Source organism: Sus scrofa, chromosome 2 (assembly GCF_054392235.1).
Source record: "Sus scrofa isolate SSC_HxYL_T2T_F1_AM1 chromosome 2, Sscrofa_HxYL_maternal_Yorkshire_Landrace_v2.0, whole genome shotgun sequence".
NCBI lineage: Eukaryota > Metazoa > Chordata > Mammalia > Artiodactyla > Suidae > Sus > Sus scrofa.
The window spans coordinates 11,668,309-11,678,503 of record NC_139384.1 but is presented as its reverse complement, the minus strand read 5'-3'; positions in this window follow the sequence as shown (position 1 = coordinate 11,678,503).

The window sequence follows — 10,195 nt, the reverse complement described above, 5'->3', positions numbered from 1 at the left end:
GGTAAATAGAAGCAATGGAACTATGGAAGGTAGGGCTGCCTAGCAGGTGTAGACTCACTGGAGATGTCTCAGAAGAAGAGATTAAGGGGGAGACATACCCTAGATCCTCCTCTTCTCCCACCCTCCAGTCTCCTTCCAGCAAGGTCCACTCTGCTGTACCAGCAGCGGTGAGGTTGGATGCAGATTCATGACCAAATTCATGAGGCACTGTAGACCTCTCTCAGCATCAAGTCTACCTAGCCATAACAAAGGGTACAGGACATACAACTACTCAGCAAACACAATATCACTGTAGGGGAGATGTTACAACTCCCAGGCACAGTTCTGATGTTCTGGTCATTTGGCACTTGAAATGAGCATGGCCATGAGAGCTGAGGCTTAGCTGTAGATGGACAAACTTAGCTCAAGGAAACCATCAGTACCAGGGGCTTTTCCCCTTTCATGCCTACCTCGTTATACAGCTCCTTGGTATATGTGACTAGCCCTCACTCTCTGGGGCAGCACCGACAAAGCAGTACATAGTCTTTGCTTAGATTGTCATCTCTTTTGTACCTGGTATAGGTAATTTCATGACAGGTCCTTGAATTTATGTCAAGAGAGTTAACCAAGGGTCAGCTTCCCAGGCATCCCTGAAAACTAGATGACCAGTAATAGAACCAGATGGAAATTCTGACCATCCAGCTTCGCACTGGTTACTCCTAATTGCAAGCCAGTTAGTAGAGACATCTGGTGGGAAATAAGATTGTAGAGATCAGCTCTCTGATTCAGAGCTGAGAAGAGAAGGGCAGAGAACAGCCCTTACAGTAGTCTAATGGCTGGCAGACTCCTTTCAACTTCTACAGTTGGCTTCTGCCCCACCATTGTATCAAACTTCTCAGTCGATGTTACCAACAAATTGTTTGCAAATGTAAGGCAGCTTTAAGTTTTCACCTAACTTGACCACATTTTATTTTTGATTTTTTTTCATTTTCATTTTCTCTCTTCTTAGGGGCACACCTGTAGCATATTGAAGTTCCCAGGCTAGGGGTGGAATAGGAGCTGCTGCTGCCAGCCTACGCCACAGCCACAGCCACAGAAATGCCAGATCTGAGCTGTCTCTTTGACCTACACCACAGCTTATGGCAACACTGGATCCTTAGCCCACTGAGTGAGGCCAGGGATCAAACCTGCATCCTCATGAACACTAGTTGTGTTCATTACCCCTGAGCCACGATGGGAGCTCCGTCCCAGTTTTTTGACTGCTCCTTCTAAGTACTCACTACCAATAGATATATATTTTTAACTTCAAACGTTGTAGGTCCTCAGGGCTTTGCATTAAACTATTGTTTTTTTCCTCATCCTACATACTCTAGGTTGTCTCACAGGCAAGTAGAAGCCTTCAAACGTTCTAATATTTCCCACATTTTTGTTTCTATCTTAGATTGCCTTCTGAGACACAACTTCTAGTCAAATACTTTCTCCATATTTCTACTTGGATGGTCTCATGGGAATCTCAAAGTCAGCATATCCAAAACTGAAATCTTTTTCTTTTCTTTCTTTTTTTTTTTTTTTTTTTTTTTTTTTTTGCTATTTCTTGGGCCGCTCCCGCGGCATATGGAGGTTCTCAGGCTAGGGGTCCAATCGGAGCTGCAGCCACCGGCCTACACCAGAGCAACGCGGGATCCGAGCCGCGTCTGCAACCTACACCACAGCTCACGGCAACGCCAGATCGTTAACCCACTGAGCAAGGGCAGGGACCGAACCCGCCACCTCATGGTTCCTAGTCGGATTCGTTAACCACTGCGCCATGATGGGAACTCCCATGAAATCTTTTTCTTTTATTGCTAACTTGCTCACTTTGTTGGTACTGCCATCCTTGCTATGTAATAACTGTGTGACCTTAGGTAAGTGCCTTAACCTGAGTCTCAGCTTCCTTGTCTGTAAATTTTAGGTAATAATAATCTCCCAAGGTTTTGTGAGAATTTGATGAGTTACTGTGGGAGTGATTAGAAGAGTACCTAGTACATAATAGGCAGTATATAATTGTTAACTCTCATTGTCTCACCAATAACTATCAACTTGGTTGTCTATACCTAAGTCTGGTTGTCAAACCTGATAACTTCTGTCTCCCTCAATTACTGATCTGATTAGTGTCATATACTTTACCTTCTGGAACCTGCTTCTATCTGCCTCTACCGCCATGACCTTGGTCCAAATGACCTTCATGGTAACTTCCAGATTTTTTCACAGTCACTTGCATGAGTCATTCTCTGATTGACCAACTCCTTGAGCAGCACTTCTCAGACTGCTTAATACATAGACCCCACTTAAAGAAAAGGAATCCTCAAGGAACACAGTTTGCCGTACACTCCCCTAAGACTTTAATCTAGGAAAATGTCAATTTTGCATTTTCCTTGCCAAAGACATATTTTATCACTGTGCTGGTAACGTTTTTAAAAAAGTTATTTAGGCGTTCCCTGGTTGCCTAGTAGTTAAAGATTTGGTGTTTTTTCGCTGCTGTGGCTTGGGTTCGATCACTGCCCTAGGAACTTCCACATACCATGGGATGCAGCCCAAAACAAAAGTTACTTTTATCCCCATAGAGGTGAAAATATGCCTGGGACTCCTTGGGCTCAGAGTATTGAGTTTCACACCTAAAGCTGTAATTTTTCAAAATCATAATTCTGCTTATTTGCTTCTTGGTTAAAACCTTGAAGGCTTTGCCCTTTGAATAAAACTCCACATTTAAAATATGATTTCTAAGGACCTGCACGTCTCTTCCTGGCCTGTCTCCCCACCTGTTATCTCATCATCTGGCACATTAGGCTCCAGCTCACTCCACTTCTCTCATGCCAAGTTCCTCCCTGCCTCAAGGCGTGTTTGCACCTGTGGTTTTAAATGCTTGCTTTCAGGTGGATGATGCTTCCTGTTCCCTTCAACGGCCTCCTCATCCTTCAATTTAAAGGTGACAGTAATCCCCCTTATCCACAGTTTCACTTCCTGTGGTTTCATTTACCTGTGGTCCAACATGGCCTGAAAATACTAAATGGAAAATTCCAGAAACAACCCATGTTTTTTAATTTATTTTTCTTTTTTTTTAATGATTTTTTCCCATTATAGCTGGTTTACAGTGTTCTGTCAATTTTCTATTGTACAGCAAAGTGACCCAGTCACACATACATGTATACTGTCTTTTTCTCACATCCTCCATCCTAAGCGTCTAGATATAGCTCCCCAGTGCTATACAGCAGGATCTCATTGCTTATCTACTCCAAATGCAATAGTTTGCATCTATTAACCCCAGATTCCTAGTCCATCCCACTCCCTCCCCCTTCCCCTTGGCAATCACAAAGCCTGTTCTGCAAGTCCATGAGTTTCTTTTCTGTGGAAATGTTCATTTTCAATCCATAGATTTTTAAATCGCTCACCATTCTTGGCAGCATGATGAAACCCATGCCAATAGCTGCAGCCTACCTGGCACATAAATCATCCCTTTATGGAGTGTATCCTGCCCATTAATCACAACAGCTGTCAGGATTATCAGATTGATTCTTCTGGGTGTTGCAGTGTTTGTGTTCAGATAATCCTTATTTTACTTAATGATGGCCCCAAAGCGCCAGAGTAGTGATGCCGGCGACTCAGGTGTGCTGGAGAAAAACAATAAAATGCTTCCTTTAATTGAAAAAATGACCATTCTTGACATGAATAGAAAAGAAAAAAATGTATGCCGAGGTTTCTAAGATCTATGGTAAGAACAAATTTTCTACTGTGAAATTGTGAAGAGGGAAAAAGATTTTTATGCTAGTTTTGTTGTCACACCTCCAACTGCAAAAATTGAGGCCACCGTGCGTGAAAAGTGCTTAGTTAAAATGGAAAAGGCATCACGTTTGTACAATGAGTTCTTTTGTTTTTATTTTAAGGCCACACCTATGGCATATGGAAGTTCCCCGGTCAGGGATTGAATGCAGGCCACAGCTGCCTGTACCTCTGCCACAACCTAAGCCATTGCAGTCAGGTTCTTAACCCATTGCAGCACAGTGGGAATTCCCTACAATAAAGTATTTTGGGAGAGAGAGAGACCACGTTCACATACCTTTTATTATAGTATATTGTTATTTTTAAATTTTATTATATATATATATATTTATATAAATATATATATATATATATATATATGAAGGCTGGACCTGCAGCACATGGAAGTTCTCGGGCTAGGGGCTGAATCGGAGCTGTAGCTGAAGGCCTGTGCCACAGCCACAGCAATGCCATGGCTTGCTGCAACCCACTAAGTGAGGCTAGGGATTGAACACACATCTTCATGGGCATTATGTTGGGTTCTTAACCCAATGAGCCACAAAAGGAACTCCTATAGTATATTGTTTTAATGGTTCTATTTTATTATTAGTTATGGTTCTTAATTTTGTACCATGCCGACTTTACAAATTAAACTTTTATAAAACATAGCTGTGTACCTACAGGGAAAAACTCTGTACAGGTTTGGTACTATCTGAGGTTTTGGCCATTCCCTGGGGGTGCTGGAATTCATCCCTTATGGATGAGGGGGATTATTGTACTTCCTCAGGGAGGCTCTCTCTGTACCCCCAGACCTGTTATGTTCCCTTTTTATCAACTCTTTGCTCTCTATACTTTCCTCTGTAGCCCTTATGGGAATTGCTATTAGTTATCTGCAGAATTGTTTCTTAACTGTGTTTAATGTGTGTCTCCCTGCCAGACTGAATGTCTCAAAGGCAACGGTAAAACTTTCTTGCTCACCAGTGTCTCTCCAACTACACCATGCAGAATGCCTGCCAGGTTGAAATATTTGTTGAAAGGAACCGCTCCAGATACTTAAGCCAAATCATAAATAAATAACATTGGACTGACAGATACTCACATTAAGATAAATATTAGAAGTTTATATAGGGACAAAGTAGAAAGTAAAGATAGGGGGTGGCTTCCAGTAAGATTGAGAGAGAACTTGGAACTTAAACATCTGGGGTTTGGAGTTAAGGTCACCGAAGTATTAAGTATGCTAGAGCCATCTATTATCCAGTCTTTTTTTTTTTTCTTGTTTTATTTAATTTTTTTTCCCGCTGTACAGCATGGGGAACAAGTTCCTCTTACATGTATACATTTTTTCCCCCACCCTTTGTTCTGTTGCAACATGAGTATCAAGACACAATTCTCAATGCTATTCAGCAGGATCTCATTGTAAATCCATTCCAAGTTGTATCCAATAACCCCAAGCTCCCGATCCCTCCCACTCCCTCCCCTTCCCATCAGGCAGCCACAAGTCTCTTCTCCAAGTCCATGATTTTCTTTTCTGAGGAGATGTTCATTTGTGCTGGATATTAGATTCCAGTTATAAGTGATATCATATGGTATTTGTCTTTCTGGCTCATTTCACTCAGGATGAGATTCTCTAGTTCCATCCATGTTGCTGCAAATGGCACTATGTTGTTCTTTTTTATGGCTGAGTAGTATTCCATTGTGTATATATACCACCTCTTCCGAATCCAATCATCTGTCGATGGACATTTGGGTTGTTTCCATGTCCTGGCTATTGTGAATAGTGCTGCAATGAACATGCGGGTGCATGTGTCTCTTTTAAGTAGAGTTTTGTCCGGATATATGCCCAAGAGTGGGATTGCAGGGTCATATGGAAGTTCTATGTATAGATTTCTAAGGTATCTCCAAACTATTCTCCATAGTGGCTGTACCAGTTTACATTCCCACCAGCAGTGCAAGGGGGTTCCCTTTTCTCCACACCCCCTCTGGCAATTGTTATTTGTGGACTTATGAATGATGGCCATTCTGACTGATATGAGGTGGAATCTCATGGTAGTTTTGATTTGCATTTCTCTTATAATCAGCGATGTTGAGCATTTTTTTCCTGTGCTTGTTGGCCATCTGTATATCTTCCTTGGAGAACAGTCTATTCAGGTCTTTTGCCCATTTTTCCATTGGTTGATTGGCTTTTTTGCTGTTGAGTTGTGTAAGTTGCTTCTATATTCTAGAGATTAAGCCCTTGTCCGTTGCATCATTTGAAACTATTTTCTCCCATTCTGTAAGTTGTCTTTTTGTTTTCTTTTTGGTTTCCTTTGCTGTGCCAAAGTTTTTCAGTTTGATTAGGTCCCATGGCTTTATTTTTGCTCTAATTTCTATTGCTTTGGGAGACTGACCTGAGAAAATATTCATGATGTTGATGTCAGAGAGTGTTTTGCCTATGTTTTCTTCTAGGAGTTTGATGGTGTCCTGTCGTATATTTAAGTCTTTCAGCCATTTTGAGTTTATTTTTGTGCATGGTGTGAGGGTGTGTTCTAGTTTCATTGCTTTGCATGCAGCTGTCCAGGTTTCCCAGCAATGCTTGCTGAATAGACTTTCTTGCCTCCTTTGTCAAAGATTAATTGACCATAGGTGTCAGGGTTTATTTCCGGAGTCTCTATTCTGTTCCATTTGTCTGTCTGTCTGTTTTGATACCAGTACCACACTGTTTTGATGACTGTGGCTTTGTAGTATTTCTTGAAGTCTGGGAGAGTTATGCCTCCTGCTTGGTTTTTATTTCTCAGGATTGCTTTGGCAATTCTGGTCTTTTGTTGTTCCATATAAATGTTTGGATTGTTTGTTCTAGTTCTGTGAAAACTGTCATGGGTAATTTGATAGGGATTGCACTGAATCTGTAGATTGCTTTGGGTAGTATGGCCATTTTTGCAATATTGATTTTTCCAATCCATGAACATGGAACATCTTTCCATTTCTTTACATCTTCTTTGATTTCTTTGATTAAAGTTTTATAGTTCTTGGCATATAAGTCCTTTACCTCCTTGGTCAGGTGTATTCTGAGGTATTTGATTTTGTGAGGTGCAATTTTAAAAGGTCTCGTATTTTTGTATTCCTTTTCTAATATTTCATTGCTGGTATACAGAAATGCAGCTGACTTCTGAATGTTAATCTTATATCCTGCTACCTTGCTGAATTTATTAATCAGTTCAAGTAGTTTTGGGGTTGAGTCCTTAGGGTTTTCTATGTATAGTATCATGTCGTCTGCATACAGCGATAGTTTTATCTCTTCTCTTCCTATATGGATGCCTTTTATTTCTTTTGTTTGTCTAATTGCTGTGGCTAGGACTTCCAAAACTATGTTGAAGAGCAGTGGTGAGAGTGGGCATCCCTGTCTTGTTCCAGATTTGAGTGAGAAGGCTTTCAGTTTTTCTCCATTGAGTATTATATTTGCTGTGGGTTTGTCATAAATGGCTTTGATTATATTCAGGAATGTTCCCTCTATACCCACTTTGGCGAGGGTCTTGATCATGAATGGATGTTGGACTTTGTCAGATGCTTTTTCTGCGTCTATTGAGATGATCATATGGTTTTTGACTTTTCTTTCATTAATGTGGTGTATGACGTTGATTGATTTGTGTATGTTGAACCATCCTTGTGAACCTGGGATGAACCCTACCTGGTCATGGTGTATGATCTTTTTGATATGTTGTTGGATTCAGTTGGCAAAGATTTTATTGAGAATTTTTGCATCTATATTCATCAAAGATATTGGCCGATAGTTTTCTTTTTTGGTGGTATCTTTGCCTGGTTTTGGAATTAGGGTGATGGTGGCATCATAGAATGTCTTTGGGAGTGTTCCTTCTTCTTCAACCTTTTGAAAGAGTTTAAGGAGGATGGGCACCAGATCCTCTTTATGTGTTTGGTAGAATTTGCCTGTGAAGCCATCTGGTCCTGGACTTTTATTTGTAGGGAGTGATTTTATGACCTCTTCAATTTCATTTCTAGTGATCGGTTTGTTCCTTTTTGATTCAGTTTTGGCAGGCTGTAAGATTCTAGAAAATTGTCCATTTCTTCCAGATTGTCAAACTTGTTGCCATATAGTTGTTCATAGTATTCTCTTATGGTTTTTTGTATTTCTGCTGTATCCTTTGTGATTTCTCCTTTTTCATTTATAATTTTGTTTATTTGGGTTCTTTCTCTCCTCTTTTTAGTGAGTCTAGCCAGGGGTTTGTCAATTTTGTTTACCTTTTCAAAGAACCAGCTTTTGGTTTTATTAATTTTCTCTATTGTTTTTTGAATCTCTATTTTATTGATTCCTTCTTTGATCTTTATAATTTCCTTCCTTCTGCTGACTTTAGGTCTTTTTTGTTCTTCTTTTCTAATTCGTTTAGGTGGAGGGTTAAGTTGTCAATTTGATATCTTTCTTCTTTTTTGAGGAAGGCTTGTATTGCTGTGAATTTCCCTCTGAGTACTGCTTTTGCAGTGTCCCATAGAGTTTGAGAGGTTGTGTCTTCATTATCATTTGTTTCAATGTATTTTTTAATTTCCTTCTTGATTTCCTCATTGACCCATTGGTTTTTTAGTAGCATGTTGTTTAGTCTCCACATAGTAGGTTTTCTCTCGTTTCTTTTCCTGTGGTTGATTCCTAATTTCATGGCGTTGTGGTCAGAGAAGATACTTGAAATAATTTCTATACTTTTAAATTTGTTGAGGTTAGTTTTATGTCCCAATTGTGGTCAATTCTCAAGAATGTTCCATGCGCACTTGAGAAGAATGTATACTCGGATTTTTTTGGATGTAGTGTCCTGAAGATGTCAATTAAGTCTAACTTTTCTATTGTTTCCTTTAGGATCTCTGTTGCTTTATTGGTTTTCTGTCTAAAGGATCTGTCCATTGGTGTGAGTGGGGTATTAAATTCTCCTACTATGATTGTATTCCCATCAATTTTTCCCTTTATGTCTGTTAATATTTGTTGTATGTATCAGGGTGCTCCTGTATTTGGGGCATATACATTGATGATAGTAATATCCTCTTCTTGGATGGATCCCTTAATCATTAAATAGTGTCCTTCTTTGTCTTTATGTCTTTTGTTTTTAAGACTATTTTGTCTGATATGAGTATTGCAAATCCTGATTTCCTGTCATGCCTATTGGCATGAAATATTTTTCCCACCCCCTCACTTTCAATGTATATGTGTCCTTTGACCTAAGGCGAGTTTCTTGTAGGCAGCAGATTGAAGGTTTTTGCTTTTTTATCCACTCAGCCACTCTGTGTCTTTTGATTGGAGCATTCAGTCCATTGACATTTAAGGTGATAATTGATAGATGATTATTTATTGCCATTTTAAACCTCATGTTCCGGTTGATTCTATGGTTCTCTATTCTTCCTTTCTTTTTTTGGTTGGATGGTCTCCGATTATTTTCTGCTTGAGTTTTTTTTTTTTTTTTCCATTTTTTGTGAATGCAATGTTTGGTTTTGGTTTGTGGCTTCCCTGTGTTTTAAGTATGCTAACCCCTTGCTATAATTGTGTGTTTTAGCCTGATGGTCCTGTAGGCTCAAACCCTTCATTACTATACTAAAATTAAGAAGAGAAACAAACAAACAAAAAATTTTTATCAAAGAGTCTATTAATTTCCTTACTTCCCTTGTCCACATTTTATGATTTTGATGACTCTTTTTTTCTTTATAATTTTATTTTATTTTAAACATAATCAAGCAGATCCAGTTTGAGATACTGGATCTCTACTCCTTTTGTCTTACCTCTCTCTATGCCAAGAAGCATGACGTATGTGATTGTGGTTATTTGCTTAGTGTACTAATGCTGAGCACTGTGGTGTGAACTAAGATGTCTGGTAAAACCTGGTTTCACTGGCTGAGCTGGACACGGTCCTAAGAACTTCCAAGGAGACTGGAAGATATGGCCCAGGACAGTGACTCCAGTCTGAGCACAAATGACCCCAGGTGAGGTCCTACCTAACATGTGTGGGGATGGGAGCAAGGGGAAAAGAAAAGTGGAGGCATTCACACATCAGATACGTTGTGAAAGTTATAAATCTGCACTATGAAGATGGAGAAACTGTTGAATGGACTTTGAAATCGAAGAAACTTTTGAACAAAATTTGTTCAGCCCTCCTATTTTGATAAAGCCACTTTCATTATGAGCAGAAAAGGCAGATTTTAGTTTAGAATGTTCAGGGTCCTCAGAGTTCTATGTTGGAAGACTGCCTCATGGTCAGATGTGGATAGTGGAGCAGAGTGGAGGTGGACGGTGACTCTTACCACATTGCAGAGATAATTTGGGATTTAAACATCTGGGGTTTGGGGTCAAGGTTGCCCACGTATTAAATATGTTAGAATCGTCTGTTATTCAGTCTTTTTGATTGAGTCAAGCAGACCCACTTTGAGATAATCTATATCTTTTGTTTCCCCTCTC